General features: G+C 42.6%; 1 protein-coding gene across 5 annotated transcripts in view; it reads left to right on the forward strand.

Moving 5' to 3' along the window:
* Positions 1-1,458: 1,458 nt before the first annotated feature.
* Positions 1,459-14,002, forward strand: part of SNTG1 (syntrophin gamma 1) — a 315,746-nt gene continuing 303,202 nt past the window's right edge. For 2 of the 5 annotated variants that reach the window (XM_064706083.1, XM_064706084.1), the window contains exon 1: positions 1,463-1,954. The gene's annotated coding sequence lies outside the window, so the exon portion shown is untranslated. Of the gene's footprint in view, positions 1,959-14,002 lie in introns of all 5 variants that reach the window. The other 3 variants (XR_010439215.1, XM_064706080.1, XM_064706079.1) reach the window with 3 other exon arrangements.

Consider the following 14,002-nt stretch of genomic DNA (forward strand, 5'->3'; position numbering starts at 1 on the left):
GCATAAGGAACAGAAACATTTTTGTTTGTGCCAGCTTGGTTGAAGAAAAGCCCTTAAACTGTAAGATGCCCGTGAAAACCATTTTTCATTACAAGAAGCCTAAAGAAGTTGAAGGGAAAAGGGCTGTCGGAGGAGCTACAGAAAAGCGAAGCTCAATCTCCTTTCTAGCGAACTTTTAATAGTGACCACCCCCCCTGACATCCTCAGCCTAACTGCAGAGAAACATTCCCAAGAGCAGGAGGGGGTCCCAGAGCATGCAGGTGAGACCACTGCTGCCCCAGGCACTCTCAGTTCAGCGGAAGCCCCGGCACCGCCGGGCTCTCCCCGCACCGAGGAGGCGCATTGGGATTCCCTGCCCGCAGCTCCGCAGCGCCGGCGGGCGGCGAGCCCGGTGCCGAGAGGCGGCTCCGGTGGCGGCTCCCCTCGGGCTCTCTCTCCTGCTGCTTTTTCCTGCTGCGTTAATTCTCCTCCTGCCTTCTGGCGAACCCGTCGGCGGGGAGATGCGGCTTCCCCGCGGCGGCCGCCTGTGCGTACGGGGGTGTGTTCATACGAGTACATAAATATCTATGCATTATACATCTGGGTGTGCCTGTGTGAGTGACTGATAGCTGCGTTAGAGCGTGTCATTGCAGCGCTGTCCGACGGGGAGGGCCGTGCCTGCGGGGGATCTCCGGCAGGGCGCTGCTGGAAGCACGAACGCGCGGAGCAGGAGGGGAAGGAGCACGCAGGGCTTTCGAGAGGCACTGGGCAGCTTGTCCCTCACTCCTTGTGCTCCCCTTGGGCCCCCTCCTTGTCCAAGGCAGCCCGGAGGAGCGGCGCTGGCTGTGCGCCGGTGGCGGTGGTCGCCGCAGAGCCGTGCTCTGGGTTAGAGGCTGGGAGCCGGGGCGGGTAGAAGGCAGCACCGCTGCCGCGCCAAGCCAGCCAGTCAAAGTGATAGAACGGGCACCAAATTTCTTCCCTACATTGGGGGGGTCGATGTACGTTCCCTCTGGCGAGCGGCCAGCCGAAACCCAGTCACACAGCTGGCAGAAAGGGCATCCCGGGCAGCCGAGCAAAAGCGGATGCAGAGTGAGGCGGGGGGGGGCGGACAACTTTCCTGCCGGGCACGGGGTGAGCGGGCAGCCGCAGCTCTCTAGGAGAGAGCTCCGGTGAGAGCTCCGCGGGCTCTCCGCGGCGCGGGGAAACACCGCCTCCCCCGGGCGGCTCGGCAGTTCCGGCACCGCGCCCGGGACCGCGCTGTCCCTGGGCGCCGGAGGTCGCGCTCACCCGGTGGTCCCAGATCACCCTCCCGCTGCCCGTGGCAAGCGGCTCCCGGCTCGCCGCCCGCTCGCCCCTCTCCGGCACGGGGGCCGGCCCGGGGGAGGGCTGCGCGTCACCGGATCTGGTGGCGCCGGCAGCGGGGCGGCGTTACGGAGCGCCCCGGGAGCGGCGGGGGGGCGGGCGGGGGTCCCGGGCGGGGCCGGCATCGCCGCGCCTGGCTGCGGCCGCGGTGGCGGCGCCGCGCCGCCTCGCCTCCCCTCGCCTCCCCTCGCCTCGCCGCGCCTCGCCGCGCCTGGCCGCTCGCCGCCGCGGAGGGGCGGCGCTGCTCCCCGCACGCCCCCGCCCGGCGCCCCCGCTCCGTCTCCGGGAAGGGCGCGGGGAGCCCCACGCTCCCCCTGAGCGCGGCGGCGGAGTTCGAGTCGGCGGCGGCGGCCGGGGTGCGATGCCGTGTTAGCCGGCAGCCCGCCCCGAGGTAGCGCCGGCGGGAAGGAGCGAGAGTTGCCGGGGCTGTGGCTGACACCATGGGCACCGGGCGGGGGGGCGAGGCGGCCGGGCTCCCTGCGCTCCTCGGCTGAGCCCGGGGATGTGCCGGCGCCCGGAGGAATTATTTTGGAACTAGCACGGAGCGGTGGGAGGAGGACGAGCGGCACAGCGTTTCGCAGCTGCGAGGAGGTCGTCCGGCGGTGCTGTATAGGCAAGTAAGCTCTTGCTTCCTTTTCGCTGCGTTCCCTTCGTTCTCGAGTGACTTTTTTTTTGCAGCTGCTGGTCGCTTGCTGCCGGTTCGGAGGCAGGATGTTCGGCGGCGCCAGCAGCAGTTCTCGGAGGTCGAGGTGCGGGGGATTGGTGGCCAGGATTGCAGGGGAGCCCCGCTCCAACTCTGCCGGAGTCCGCCGCGGGCGCACCGCTGGTGCGGTGCTCCGGTGCATAGCCGGGAAGGCAGCTCCGTGTCCCAATGCTTCCCACTTCTGCAACTGTAAGAGATGATGCCTTTTTTCCAGGCATTTCATAATGTAAAATGCCTTCTCCTCTTTGCTGAGCTGTAACTAAATTGTAGGAGTCCCTTAATTGCTTTCCATCAGTGCTTCTTGTGGGAGAGAGGCAAGAAGCATGTTAACCTTTCATACGCACTTATGGATTCAGGTAGTGAACCCGGAGTTTTGATTTTTATGCCCTTAACTTTCTTAAGCCCTGCCTGGTGTTCTTCCTTGAGATGCTCTTTCTGTGAGGTTATGGTTCATCCAGCCTTGTTTGTTTGCTTTTAGCCTGTGGATATTTATTGCTACACTTGACGTGGCAGTGAAGGGAAAAGTTGACTGTAATTTATTTCAGTGTATGGAGGACAGGTTGCAGGCAGGGGACTAATTCTTCTCTCAGAGGAACTCCACTTCAAAGGAAGAGGCCCATGGGGCTGTAATCTGTAGCTAAAAATTGGGAGAGCTCAGAGCAGACCGGTCACGCTGCAAAGAACGAGTTCTGTTCACCTTTAAGCGGTGACAGCGTTTAAGCTAAGCTGCCTGCCTGCCTTCCCGTACCTGTGAAAAGACCTGACTCTGAAATGCAGGGAATAGAGATGCGAATGCTGGGCAGGTCTGGGAGAAGGCAGAACTTTAGACAATGTGTAATTAAGTTTGCTGTTACTGTATCTTCTCTATGAGCCTGAAAACTGCAATCTGTTACAGTGACCTTGATGCATGTTGTATTCTAACATGAAAGTGCCACAGAATAAAAGTATTTACCCATATTTACAGCTAAGCTCTCATGTTTTGCTAGGAGCTCATTCAGTTTCAGGGAATGTGGCAGTTTCAGCAGGGGCACTGGACATGGTATGTGTGTAGGAAATAACTTGGGAAAATAACTTGCTAATAGTGATGAAAGTAAAAGTTGAGGTGTTGGAAACATATGTTTCTGCAGAAATGCAACTGTGTGTGAAATGTCTGTTGAGTTTTGGATATTTCGTTCTCTAATCAGTGAGATCTGTACTGAAAGGAGTGTGTGGGTGTGTGTGGAAATCTCAAGGCTTCCCAGGTTAATGCACTTTCAGTTGTCAGCAGCAAGAGATCTTTTTGTGCACTGAAATACACATTTTTACGTAGATGCAAGATTGACATGATAAGATTAAAAAGTGTTGGGATGTCAGTACGGTGAACGTGCAGCTAACTCAAGTTAAAAGCTGAAAGATAAACTAATCCTTTCCCTTAATGGTGGAAGGTGATCTGCCTGGAGGGAGTGTCATTTGTTTCAGTGCAGCTTATGGAGAATGTTCATATTTCTGTCTCTCTGATGAAGCTGTGAAACACAATTAGAATAACTGTTGCTAGACAGTGGGATGCAAACCTATCCATTACTTAAAACACTCAGCTTATTCTGCCTCATATAAAAAAAAGTATAGTCTCTGGCAAAGTCTGCCTGTGGTTCTGTTGTAGTAATTCCTTCCTCTGTTGCAGAGTGGCAGGCTTTCACTAGGCATGTGCAAGGGAGAACATGAAACACTGAAGCATGCACTGGTCTGGAATTCATTTGGGCTATGTATTACATTCGAGGTTTCCACAGTTAGCATAAGTGCTTATGCCTGATTATATGAATAAACGGGGTTTAAAAATTGTATTAGCTTTGTCACTTGTGATGCATGTTGCAGACTTCTTCCTTTTTAGTCTCTCAAACTAATCTAATGCTCTACTCACTCTTTGCCTGGAGAAGAAGAAAACATAATTTAATGATTTATCATTTGGCTTTTGCTATGTCCTGTCCCATAGCTATGAGATAATCTAATGAAGGCCCCCATCACTGAATTAAAGGACATGGTGCTCTAGACTTTCACTTACAGTCAGATTTCCCCTCTTTTACGCGGCTAAAGAACAGAGTTTTAACAAGGTCTGAGAAAAAAAGTAAATGTTGCTTTTTCTGTTAGAAACTCAAAAAGAAAGGGGAAGGTAAGACTTGAGGTTTTTAAAGACTTGAGGTTTTTAAAGACATTTTAAGATATTAATCAACCTCCTTTACCTTCACACATTTCTTTTTCTTTTATTTGGTCAGAAAGCCTTCCTGCATAGTAATACTTTATTTTACAATGTGTGTAGTTCTCAATTTTAAAAATTCAGGAGTGGCTATCACACTCTTCATTGTAAGGCTATTCTACAATCCTGTTTAATGATCTGTATTCCACTTGGCTTGTATCTTTTGAATCAGATGTTTCTAAAGTACGTTATATTCAACTTTATAGTATGCATTTTTGTTTTAATTCTATGTAAATCTCTTTACTAGAGAAGAATGTTGACCTTGATTCAGAAATTTCAGGGCAAGCTCAGAAGTTGTTTTTCTTTCCTAATTTTTTCATGTTTTCTCAGTCATATTTTTTGGGCATAGCTTTCGTGAACTGACAGAAAGAGCTGTAAGCAAAATTAAAACCACCATCAATTAAATGTGATTTTTCTAGTGAGCCCAACCCAGTTGTGTGTGTAATTTCTATTTATTCATCTTAGATTGAATATTAAGACAAACAAACAAGAGCTGTAGTCTGCTCTCAGTTCTTCCCTCTGAAGTGCTCAACTACCATTTCTTCATTCTTGTAACTTAGCACTGGTCCTTGTGCCTGAGCTGTCATTGTTTCTTTCTGATAGTCATCACCAGGTCTGCTTGTATTCACTGTTAAAAAGCTCAAGTGTTGTGAATGATAAGAAACATCAAAAGGATTTAATTTGTCATGTTTCTTAGCCCTTCTCATGGGTGTGCTTTCAGTTCAGGTTTCCAGAGAGAGGCCTGAATGTGGTTGGGTTGAATCCCAACATGAGTCTGCTACATCAACGTGTACCTCTGGCAGCATGCTGTGACACTGGCTTAGCATTATTACACTGACAAACTTCTGTATTTGCTCAATTTTGTCTGCCATAACTGGAAGAGCCAGAAAGCCTTTCTGTTGTTGTGGCCAACCTAGATTTTCTGCATTTCTGTTGCATATCAGAGGAAAGGGAGAAAGCATACATTAAAAAACCAAAAACGCAGAACTCAAAACAGGTCATGTCTCAAAGATATAGCTGTAATCAACACCAGGGAATGCAGTGGAGACACATCTAGGGAAATTCACTCATGTATTTAATTATCCAAGGAGGAAATTATTATTCATCTTGAGAGATTGATTTAGTAGGTGATGTGCCTACTCCTTATGAAGAAGGGGAGCTATGTGATACAGAAACAAAGCTTTTTTCAGTTGTGGCTGTCACTGTTGTTTGGGACTCTAAGGCTTCTCTTTAGTAATTAGCTTGGATTGGCCAAAAGAGGTGGAACACTCTGTTGTGTGATGGAGCTGGTGCTGCAGCAGCCAAGAGCTGGGTTGTTTCCTGGGGATTTGCTCTCTTCAATTTATTAAAGTAATGAGTAGAGGAAAACTAATCAAGAAGAGTGTTCGGGATGAGATTCATTTTATGGTTCAGTCTCTGGTTTATTTTGGGTAGTACTGGGCAAAACCATAAAAGTTCTTCACTGTGATACTTATGTCAGAGTAGCAATAGTTTTGACTGACATATATAAATATATGTAATATATATAGGCACTGGAATTCCTGTGTAAGATGTTGTTCAGTGAAGGCACTGACGCTTTACTGCTTTAATACTGGCATGGATACTGAGTCTGTGAAAGAACTCAAGGCTTCAAGGGATGCTGTGGGTGCAATTGATTGATTGCTCAATTCTGCAGGTGGTTATCATCTGGAATGAGGATGAATTTTTAATTTTTTCTATGAAGTTTGTTCCTTGCTCTTAGATTTGGGTGTTCATTCCTTGGTTGATTGAGATTTTCATTCAAAGGTGTGCTTTTAAAGTGACAGACATCAAGCACTTCTGAAGTGTTCATTGCTTGGAGCTTTTGAGATAACACCAGAGGAGGAACAATTTATTCACCAGCTTATTCTGAAGTTTGGCTTTATTTTATTTTTTGTTCATTCTCAATGTGTTTTTTCAAATAGTGAACAGTGTACTTGGTTTCATGTTGAAGATGTTAGAAATGGCATTTTAAGTAAATTTTATATTGCTTTTTGGTCAAATTATTCAAGATTTAAGTGTGAATTATAGCTATTTGAGAAAATAAAACCTACATGCATTTTCCCCTCCACTTTTTGTATTAAATTTATTTTAAAAACAGCTAACCATAAAGAAGTGAGAATGGGAATGCTGTTTATGACATTCATATTTCTTCTGCTTTCTGTAAAAACTAAAGGAAATTTCATAATCTTGTACAAATGACAGACTATCATGAGTGATACCAATCATGTCCTCTGATTCTTTCTTGGTGTAAAGACTATTTTGCTGTTTTTTTGAATTTAGTGTAAAAATGCCATTGATTTCAACAGGTATAATACTAAGAATTTGGGAATATTTGAAACTATTTAAAATTTTTGATATTCATACTTAATGTAGCTGTTAATATTTGTCTTAATATAAAGCACTGATTCTTAATTACAGAATTGTTTCTAAAATACTTTGCTGTTTTGCATTTTCTAAATATATATTCATTCATAATTATGTGAGATAGCTTTTTCTAGTTTCTCTGTATGCCAAAGTCTTTTGATTGACTCTTTTAACAGTTCTGAATAATGAACTGTATGCTTCAGCTTCAACGACACAAATGGGCATTGATTTTCTTTGACTTGCTTTTGACCCCTAAAGAAGTAAAGTCATTAGAATTATGCTTGAAAGAGCTTTGCTCTATCTCCTATAATTTTATAGATATTTTAAACAGGCCTTGGGAAGTAATCTATGCTAATCAGATTTTTTTCAAGTGAAAAAGGAGGGGAAAATCATCAGCTCTACAGTTGTCTTGCAGCTCTAGGTTTCTTCACTCACAGCTGTCTGCCTGTATCCATTAGCAGTTGGTATCGCAGCTGTACGTCCCTGAATGCAGCAGAATTCACAAACAGTTCTTCTCACAACTGTCTAATTGGTTATCAAATGGCAAACATTTATGTGAAGGGTTTGGTCAGTGCAATGCAGTTTTTATTCAAGTAACAAAACAGGCAGTGATGCACGTGTAGAGTTCCTCCCTGAAGATAGGTTTTGAATAAAAGCATCAGATCTGTGTCTCTACAGGTTTTAATGTCTGGAGTGTCTTAGTTCTCATTCTGTGAGTTATGTGGTTTACTTCTTTATGGACACAAAATGCAAAGGTAAAATGTAAAAAATAAAAAGGTCAAACATAGTAGTAGTTTTCAAAGTCAGCTGGAGAAATGGATGCAGGAGCAAATTGGGTTTAGAGTGCTGAGGAGCTGGCATGGTTGACACATTATGAATGGGGCAAGATAGGGCCCTTCCAGGGGTTCAGCTCCTGGCAGGGCTTCCTGTCCCTAAACTAAGCAACTCCATTGACCTAAATGCAAAATTAGCCACTCTGATGCTTTTTCAGCTGGAGCAACTTCTCTATTGAATACAGGGACATTTGTGAAGGAGTTTCATTGGAGGAAGCACACTGCAACTGTGCTGGAGGCGTTTCCAAGCAAAGTGCTTCAAAATCATGACAGCGTCTGATGATGATCACCTCTCATTTTATTTAAGCTCCCTGAGATAAAAAGGACCTTCCTGGATAATTTAATGCACAAGGAGACAATTTCTACACTGTGTCGTTAGTCTACCAGCTAGTTAATTCTTAAGCATTATTAGTAATAGTTCATCATATGCTTCTTTTCACAACTTACTGTCTTATGCAGTAGTGATGTTGTCTGAGCTGGTTCCTTGGGATGTCTTAATTAAAACTACTTAGATTTCAGGTTATTAATCTGTTTCATTCATCAGGTTTCCTTTTCACTACATTAAATAACTTACCTAACCTCCAAAGGGAGAGCTGATCTTAATGATCAGTGATTATATGTTGTATTATTCTTCATGTTTTCAATGCTATTTATGTTTGCAAAGTTTTCTTAATTTAGAAAAACCCTAAACCTTCTGATTTTTGGTAGGTGGATCAGAGTACTCATTGCATGCTTTGATTAATGGAGAAATCCAGTTGCTAACAGTGATTTGATATTGCTATTTGTCACTATGCTGCTGCACAACATGCCCTTTCATGCACATATTACTGCCTTTTTTTAACCTCTTCATGATGTGTCTTCAATACTTCTTTCTGAAATGAAAATCCTGTGGTTAATCTCAAGCATTATTCCCTCAAATGATACATCTTATATCCAGTTGATTGTTTTCTCAGGTCTAAGATTCTGTACTTTTTTGTGCTGTGCTTCTGTGTGTCTATGTACAGCTCTTTATTGAGTTTGATACATAATTCTTTTTAAACTCTATGTCATGTTTAAACCCATGACTTTTTCTTTTTGAAATGAGACTTGAATTTTTGTTTTACTGTTAACTCTTTACTATAACGTATTAGCTGTATTTGCCTAACTGCAGCAAAGGCATTTTTTGGGGGAAAAAACCACCAACATTTTGGGAAATGAAAGGTAAAATATTTGGGCATCATTTCCCTTCTGGAAAATTAAAAGAACATTATCCATCATCTTCCTTTTAGTCTAAAGAGTATGAAAAGACATAACATTTCCCCTGCTAGGTACTGCATGATAGTACTGACCACTATGTGTATACACCTGTGTGCCTTCTCTACAGGTTTTTGATGGCTGCAGAACTGTGAGCCGAAGATCACAAGTAGCTGGGGTCATAAAGGTCTAGCTAGACTGCATGAAAGAAGGCAGTAAAATATTGTGGGTTTGCTTTTTCATTCTTTATGCTGTGATAGAAAGAGGATCTGTATGACCCTTGAAAAGAGGAAAAGGTGAATAGTTGCATTTCTAGACAAAGCACAGAGAGAACTGCAAGAAGGACAGAAGCAAGATATTTGATGAAAGAGCTTCTGTCTGTGTTTTTGAGGGGAAAGAGGTGCTTTCCAAGACAGCAATTGTTCAGTAATCTTCAGAATTGCATCCTTGAAATAGAGACCTGCTGCTTGTGAAGAGTTCTGCTAGAAAAGACTCCCTTTCCATGTGAGAAATGTTTGGGTAAGGCTGTATTTGTTTGTATTTGGAACTCCAAAAGTTCCATGAATTCCCCATATTTAAAGCAGGAATTTATGTACAAGAATTCACTTGCATCCTTAGATGGACTACTTCCTTCTTCAGGTACATCTGTGGATTTAGTCGAGAAGCTCTGTTTTTTTGGGCTGTCTGAGGTTGGCCTCAAAGTGCACAAGAAGCAACAAAGTAATCATTGAGGTTCTTGTGTTGCCTCATGTTAGGAGAGGCACAAAAGTGGTGTCATCAGAATTTCTCATTCTTTTTGCCCTGCGACACGTAAACATACATATACCTCTGTCTTAAGATGAATTCTGTCACAAATTTGGCTTCCTACACCCACCTGTTTTAAAAATAGAATTTACAATATTCAGAAGTTTATGGAGACTACGTGGAATTACGATAAATTTTAATTTCTTTTCTAGGAAAGTTGTCTGGGCACCTTACTTTCCAGCAAGTGGATCTGGAAAAAACATCTGGAAGCACTTCTAGGCGCAATTCTAAAAATATAAAAATAAGATTCTGTGTCTTTTAAGTACTAATTCTTCTTCAGAAAGTACATGAGAAGGAGGCTGCTTTCATGGATCAAGTGTCAATATTACTTGAGTTACAAAGCAATACACCAGCTTAACTTACATTCTTCCTTTTATGGCAGCAGAATTGTCTTTTCTGGATGGCAAGAAGTATCTTAGATCTTCCTACGTATAATATCTCTCTCTCTGGAGGCATTTAAAGTGCTGGAAAAACCTCTGCACAAAAGCTTGCAAAAAACGTGAAGTACTTTGAAGTTCTGCAATTATGGCTAAATGTCACTTTCTGCAGGTTTATGGCATATAAGTAGCTGGAGATGCTACTGCGGGAAAAGCTAGTTCTTCATCTTTAAAAAATACACCTCACAGAAGTAACCTGTATTTATGAGTATACAAACTGTCCCACTATGTGTTTAAAACCTGTGGTCAAAACTCATCTGTTTATCAAAGCTTTTTTTTTAGCTTAAAAAGAACGTTGAATTACATAAATAACTTTTATTTGAAAGATTTTCTTACCACCATACATCTGAAATACTTTTCTTGGATTTAGAAATCATGATAAACAACCTGAAAACATTCCTGTCAGTACTACAGTGTAATGCTAGACATAAAAATTATTATCTGTAATACAAGGCAGTTGTTTTTACAGTACTGGGGACCATTTGGGGTGAAGATAAGGGACAGTGTTTGACATTTTGGTTTCAGACTATGCAAACTTACTCAGCATAGTAAGTGCTCTTGATTAGGAATAACTTTATGTACCAATAGCACATATCTAGGCAGCCTTCAGTTTAGGGTGAAGGTTCCTTTAGAGTCTGCAAATCTAATCTTCAGAAGGATGTTTAAAACTTCAAAATAATGGGAAGTAAAAATCCATGAAGCAGTAATTTATGAAAATAACTTGGTGTGTTACATGCAGCATATGTCTAAAGGGTACTGCTGCTCACAGTCTGAAGGCTTCTGGAGGTACTGCTGCTCAGAATCTGTAACTGCTGGAAAGCAGACACTGCATGTTGTTCTCTGTTTAGAGAAATTGTTTTGGGGTTATGCTCATGGCAGTTGTATTGCTGATTTCCATAGCAGCCTGCCTGCAGCTGCTTGGAAGAAGAGTGCAGGTGTTTTGCAAGAGCAGGAGAGGCATGATGTGTGACTGAATCAGCTCCTTCCTCAGCCATGGGGAGGATGTTCTTCCACTGGATGCTCAGTTTTCATCAGTCTGGGAAGTCTTTGATTTACTGAAATACTCCTGGCAGCTTTTGAAGTGTGAAATTACTTGTATGATGGTCTCTTTTGTGTAAAGCCTTGCTGAAGTGCTCCTGTTAAAAGCTTGGACACAATATTTCTGCTACAGGTTGTGGCTGCTGTATTGAGGCTGGGTGAATAAAGCCACATAAACTCCAAAGTCTTGGAGGCAAAATGCTGAGTTTATCAGAAACCACACATTATTTTTACGGACAGTTTTGATAAAGGTGAAGCTGATCGGTTCTTAATCAACACCCTCACACCACTACCTAATTAGGAGCAGCACCCTTTCTGCAAACAAGAAACAAGTTCAAAACACCAGCTGCAGGATTGTTTTAATTCTACCTCTGAGCTTTCTCAAAACTCCCCAGAGGAATGTCTGGGAAAGTTTATCTGACTTTCTTCTCTGCATCCACAGTTCTCAGCATCCACAACAGGTCAGTGAACATGCTGCGGGTGGTTGCTTGTAGCAAACCCCATATTTGGGGTGGATGTTCTGCCCTAAAAACCTTGGGCTCTGTTTGCCCTCACAGCCATTACTGATGTCTCTTCCCATCTCCCGTGTTGCATGTTGTAGCCCATCATGTCAGTTGCTCCTGTGTTTGCAATATGCCGGCACCAGGAAGGCTATGCCTTACGTTTTTCCTGGCCATCTCCTTGGGTTGTATCCTGCAGGAAAACGTGGGATTAATCACAGTTAATTATGAGATTCATAAGAGAGAGAGAAACTTACTTTGGGGAGGCCTGTGAGATCTTCAGCGTAATAATTCTGTAGTGGTGTGCTACAGTGATATAAAAGTACCTTGTTCAGGGAAAAAGTGGTTCATGGGGAATTTTCTTTGTTGTTTGTATGTACAGCAGTGAGCATATATGGTACCTCTTTGAGATAAAGGTGGCATCATGATAGAAGTGACATGATAGAGAAGACTATCAACACATCTATAAAACTTCAGGAATAACATTTGTTTCTTTTTTCCTGTTAGTGATACATACACACAGAGAATATACTTCTTTTATATAGCCATAAGGCATGATTTCTGCTTTTCAGCCAGTTTTTCCCTGAAGGAAAGACAAAATTGGCAATTTGAAAACAGCTCATTCTGATACTTCTGAGAATGGTCTCTAGTTAGAGCTTCACACTTATGATTCCCCTCCACAATATTTGTGTTGTATCCTTTACTGGCTTCCAGCTTGGACAGTGTATGTTTTACACATATTTGTGTGCATACATGTGTTCAGAGTAGATAAATGTCTGTAGCAGATAAATATTATATATGTGCCAAATATGATATACTATGTGCTTTTCAGCCTTGGTAGCCCTGGAATTTGGCAATTGGTAATAAAGCTATCTTTTATCATGAGAGCAGCCACATTACATGGCTGGATGTTTTTGTGGCTTCTATTACAACTATGTAAAGTAGAGAGTGGCCTGTGCTGGTACAGGGATTGACCCTCTTTCAGATAATCTTTCTCAGTCTGCATACCCTTCTCAAATCTATTCAGAAATACAAGTGAGGATCATCTTCCTGGCCTGCTCAATATTCTCTTTACATGCCTCTGCTAGTTCTTCCTCCCTCACATCAAACCAAACCTCTTTTTTGTTTTCAAAGGTTTTGTTTAGTAAAGCCAAGCATTAGGTGCTGTATTTAGCAGCTTGCTGAGGTTTTTGTTCTTACCACAGGCCCATCACTGTCTGGCTTGCCTGAAATTTCCACAATACATGTTTTTCTGTGCCTTATGAAAGTAAAAACTCTACTTGAAAATCTGCCTTTATAACATTTGGTTGTCATGTTAACTTCTGCTAGGATGCTTGCAGAGGGTTTCCATCTGGAACTGATTTCAAGCCTACATGAGAAGTTTTCAGTGGATAATTTTCAATAGTTTTGTAGGAATAGCTTTATACAATTCAGTGAGATCTTAATGCCTATTTCTTTTAATAATAGAAATTCCTTCATTCAGGTTTTTGTCCTGTTAATCCAATAATAGTATCTACTGTTTGTATACTGCTGTGTATTAATATATCCTGGCTCAGGGCATGAAAATAGTGCTTCTTGTTTCAATAACTATGCTTGACAACTTAATTTTAAACTATTTAATATACATTTCTTTGGTGAAATAGCAGATACTTGATGTGAATATTTTTATACACCTGCCTTTATGCCACACATAACAGACAAGGGGAGATTACCTGGAAATTTATTTTCAGTTTGATAAGACAACCCTGTTTTCTTTATGGAGGAATCTTCAGCATTTGGTGGCAGTTGTGGCAGTGTTAGCTTCCTTGGACTTAGATCTGTTTCCATTTCTTCAGCAATAGAAAATCCAAAGTGTCAAGAGTTTAGTTTAAAAATAAAGGGAAAGGATTTAATAATGAACTGCTTGATCAGGAAAAATTACACATGTTAGTCTGAATGTACAGTGAATTAAAAAAATGCAGTGAATTAGTGAAGAGATGTCTTGCTCTTGAATCCAGACTGTGAAGATGTGAAGTGTGGAGAGACGCAAGAAGAAGACGTATTCTGTTCACTGGCTCCTCTCTGAGTCGCCATCATGCCCATGAAATGTTGGATTGAGCAATGAGCATTCCAAGGAGTCGGCAGTGCTGAATGACTACACAGCTGACCTGCCTCCTTCTTGGAAAACAGAGCTTGGTCTTTTGTTATACTCCATACTCTCTTTCTCAGAGGTTGCAGTCCACAAATAATGTAGCAACCAACTGTACTGTTGGAAAACAGGAATGGTGAATCTGTTTTAACTAAAGAGAGGTGAGTGGTTGTGGTTTGTGGGCTTGTGAAGAACTGGTTGTAAACTGGTCTGTTAAATTATTTTTAAATTGTCTCATGTATATTGTAGAATTTTACCTCAAGCTTTTCTCTGTGTAATATATTTGTTACTGAAGTTTAAGAAAATTTCAAAACAGTAAGTTTTAATTTAAAGCTATTTTCTTCAGTTTGGCAATGCCAAGTGTAGGGAA

The sequence above is a fragment of the Zonotrichia leucophrys genome, chromosome 2 (assembly GCF_028769735.1).
Source record: "Zonotrichia leucophrys gambelii isolate GWCS_2022_RI chromosome 2, RI_Zleu_2.0, whole genome shotgun sequence".
NCBI lineage: Eukaryota > Metazoa > Chordata > Aves > Passeriformes > Passerellidae > Zonotrichia > Zonotrichia leucophrys.